Below are 4,145 nucleotides of genomic sequence, written 5' to 3' on the forward strand. Positions count from 1 at the left end.
GCCGCAGCCGCTCCCTGTTTGCTAGGGTTGAGGCCCTCCAGCCATCTCCGCCGCCCGCCCTCCCTCCGCCGGCGCACAGATCCGACCTCCCTCCACCGACGCACAGGTCTCTCTCTCTCTCTCTCTCTCTCTCTCTCTCTCTCTCTCTCTGACAGGTCTTGGTTCACCAGGTCCGGCTGCTCCGGCGGCAAGTGTCCCCTCCTCACCAGGTCCGGCTGCTCTGGCGGCAAGGTGTCCCCTCCTCACCAGGTCCGGCTGCTCCAGCGGCAAGGTGTCCCCTCCTCGTCTGCAAGAAAGTGTAACAGGCAGGTCTTGGTTCCCCTCCCTCCCCCAATTGCATCTTCAGTTCAACTTTGTTCTGGACGTGATCAAGACTTAACGAGTTGGAGTCCATCTATCCGAATATGAATTCCTGGATGTAATGGAGCCCAACTTAAATACAGTGTAATAATCTGAGTCGGATTCCTTTTTCAGTTCATGTACATACTGGTGTATCTTGGTATTAGAAGTTTAAAAGTTTTTCATACTAATATGCATGTGGTAGTAAATACATATAGGATGACAGATAACAGATATTAGGCATGTGTATGGTCAGAAATTAAAGTTTCTTTATAATATTGTATTTGTATTTCATTAAATATCAAACTGATTCGAAATTCAGTTTGGTCTCGGTACATACCAAATTATTCCTATTTGGTTTCAGTATATGCCACATTAACCAGAATTTCCTCTATGCATGATTCGAAATTCAGTTTGGACAGTACAGACGTTCAATGACATGAATATTTCCTCTATGCATGATTTTATAATTTGCTATATGCCTTTGAGATTAGGCTTTTGTATTTTCTTTTGAGAAAAAAGGGAAAAGAGAAGTAGCTAATAAAAAATGATCTCTGATATCTGTATTGATATCTATTCTTTTTTGAAAAATGAGAAGTCAAATTGTTTTTGTTCTTGATTCTGTGAGGCTCTCTCATTATATCTGTCTAATGGCAAATGTCTTAATCTCTCTAGAGACTGGTCGGAATAGAGTGTGGCCCTGTTGCCTCTTGGTATCATTACTAGCAAGTGTCATGTCACTTTTACCCATGCTCTTTACAAACAGAAGTACCCCTCAGATTTTAGTTTATACATAGAGTCAGCTGTTGTTGTCGAAGCTGCTACTCCCTCCTTTCCGGTTTATAGGGCTCAATTCAAAAATCTCACCAACCAAGGTAGATGGTGAGTGGTGAAATATTTTTTGTAATTTGCAAAAGCACCCAATTAATGCTCTTGTTTTCCTCAAAAATTTATGTTTACCAATGTATTAATTGCAATGCATGGATGCATAGAGTACATGTATTGGTCAATTTTCTCTTAATACTTGCATGCAATTATTTAATGCACCTTGGAATCTGAACTTATGATGGGGAACAACCAAATTGAGCCTTATAAAATGAAAAAACTAAGATTTTGAGATAAGCCCTATAAACCGGAAAGGAGGGAGTAGTAAACTGACTTGAATATGCATTTTCCTTGTTGATCGCCTGATTTGTTTCGAGTGTGGTTGTAGTTTGTAGATATGACACTCCATTAGTTCCACCGAAATGGTACATGTATCCTGGATGGAGCTGATGCATACGTATCCTTTTAATTCCTTTTCCTTTTTGTACATGTAAATAAAAAAAATACCAATCTTGACTCAGGCCAAGAGCCGGTCGTTTGTTATTGTTATGGTATAAATGGTATATTAGAAAGGAGTGGCCAGAGCACATATTTATTATTGTTATGGAAATACAAGTGTTGCCACTGTAAATACAAAAGGAGTGGGCAGAGCACCTGTTCTGCATGTGAATTATGTTTAGTCCCAGTTTACAAGTTTGCATGATGAAGCTAATGAGGTTGTGGAGGCGATTGCCAAGAAGATTGTCCAAGACATGCCGTATGAGGCGCGCGTTGATGCTGTGGTGAAGTATTTCGCGCACGAACGCAAAATGCTTCTCAAAAAGTCTCTAGCCCGGAGAGTGCATCTCACCCGTTCCATGTACATGAAGGTAGTTTCCTTTTACTTATGATTGCCTGGATCAAAACAACTTACTTTCATTCCTAAGTTGGATGTATTTGGCATACTTCAGGAGGTTCCCTCGTGGTGCAACAACAATGTTCCTTGCTACCAGCAAATCATATCCAAATGGATAGACCCGGAGTGGAGGGCCCAACATCGAATGGCTTCGGAGCGGCGTGCCTTGATGGGTGGTCCGGTACACCTTCAAGGCAACCTCAACCTCCACGCTTACGTGCAGAAGAAGGCAATAATATCATTCGGCATCTCAACTTCTAAACTTGTGCTCTTATGGATATTATTGCTTCTATTGCAGAATAGGGAGAGAGGTGAGGGCCAAGAGAAGCTCAATACCTTCACGGGATTATGTCTCTCCCGCAAGTCAAAGAAACCGGAAGGGGGGTGGGTCAACCCAGGCGTTGGCTTGAGGATTGATGCATACAGTGGGAAGTTCAAGGAGCACAACGGGCCTGACTCTGATCCGGCCTCACAGGACACTGACGCTACAATTTCCCTCCAGTCGGGAGATGGCAAGAAGGGTGGTCGGTTATATGTTGGTGACGGTGCCATCCGTAAGGACATCCCAAAACTCTCACCTCCGTGCTACCACGTCGAGCTCAGGTCCTGCTATAGAGTGTCGCCCACAGCCTGGGCTGCATATGCTCCATCAACTCGAGGTATCTTTTGCTTCATCGACCTTCCTTGTGATTTCTTCTTTGTATTGCAACGATGGTGAACTTGTTGTGATGGCATATTGTAGGACAATGCCAGGCTTCGAGAGGAGGAAGCCATGAAAATGCAGCAGGCCCTGTTTCAACAACAAGAATTCATGGTTAAACAACAGGCAATCCTGCAGGAGACATTTGCTCAACTCAGAAATAATATGCAGGGTTCCACTTTTCCCGTTCTTCCTCCTCTTCCGACTCTTCCTAATTTCAACTTTGTAAGTCTCTGAACTTTTCAATCATGCATCTTACCTTCATGCTTGAAGATCATGAATCTTACCATCTCATCATCTCGTGCTTCAAGTTTTCTCAGTCGGGACAAGGCTCCAATAACTGTGTGGTAGGTGGATCTTCAGCTGGCCAAGCAAGTCAAGTGACACCCACTACGGTTCATGTCGCTTCGACCTCCCCGCAACAATGATCACTTGAGGTAGTCGTCCATGTTTGTCCATTGTTGATGCTTGCGTCTTCTCGTTGCTTGTGCTTCTCAACTTAAAACTTGTGCATTGTTGATGGTAGAGTCCACAAGCGTCGATGCTTATATTGTACATACTTCCTAGCTTCTATTTGAGCCTCATATATTGATGCTTGTTGACTCTTTTTCCTTATCCATCTTTGCAACTTATCTTTAGAAACTCATGCGTGTGATAATGGACTTATAGGTTTGCATTGTGGATGGCATTGACGGTGGGCATATATGCTGCGGTGGAGCTCATTGGTTCATGCTTGGTGTGAACTTGGAACTCATGATCCTTTAATTTGTGAACCTTCGCTGGATATGTATGCACTGTGTGGACCTGAAACTTACGGTCATTTCGTTTGTGATCTTTTGTTGCATACGTATGCATATGTGGACTCTGCACTCATGTACGGCTGGATATATGTATTACTTGATATATGTTTGTTGGTCATGGTCATGTACTGCTGGATACATATATTTGTTGGATATATGTGCTGCTGGATATATGTGCTGCTGGATAGATGTACTACTGTATATATGTTGTTGCTGCTCCCTGAAGTGATATATGTGCTGCTGGATAGATGTACTAGTGTATATATGTTGTTTCTGCTCCCTGAAGCGCCTGTATATATGTTATATGGCCTATAAGCCGTGTAGCCCAGCACTTGGCACTATAAGCCGTGTAGCCCAGCACCTGGCACCCGGCTTATAAGCCATATGGCTGCGGCCAACACATAAGCCGTGTATCCCAGCACCTGGCACCCGGTTTATAGACCATCTTGACACATGATCAGGCAGTATAAACCTGGCACCCGGTTTATAGACCATCTTGACACATGATCAGGCAGTATAAACCGTGTACCTCAGTTAACTGGCACCTGGCTTATATATGTATATAAAAACCGTGCTGTTGTCGGCG

The 4,145-nt window shown here is 43.5% G+C and overlaps 1 long non-coding RNA gene across 2 annotated transcripts; it reads left to right on the top strand.

The window, feature by feature from the left end:
- The first annotated feature begins 5 nt into the window (after nucleotides 1-5).
- On the top strand, nucleotides 6-3,730 carry LOC123139869 (uncharacterized). Of its 2 annotated transcripts, none has more exons than XR_006469672.1 (6): nucleotides 6-106; nucleotides 171-2,033; nucleotides 2,115-2,718; nucleotides 2,802-2,984; nucleotides 3,071-3,196; nucleotides 3,429-3,730. It is a non-coding gene; the product is annotated as an uncharacterized lncRNA (long non-coding RNA). The 2 variants fall into 2 exon arrangements; XR_006469671.1 differs by lacking the exon at nucleotides 6-106 and having other exon boundaries at nucleotides 130-2,033; nucleotides 2,115-2,240; nucleotides 2,358-2,718.
- The last annotated feature ends 415 nt before the right edge of the window (nucleotides 3,731-4,145 follow it).

Source organism: Triticum aestivum, chromosome 6B (assembly GCF_018294505.1).
Source record: "Triticum aestivum cultivar Chinese Spring chromosome 6B, IWGSC CS RefSeq v2.1, whole genome shotgun sequence".
NCBI lineage: Eukaryota > Viridiplantae > Streptophyta > Magnoliopsida > Poales > Poaceae > Triticum > Triticum aestivum.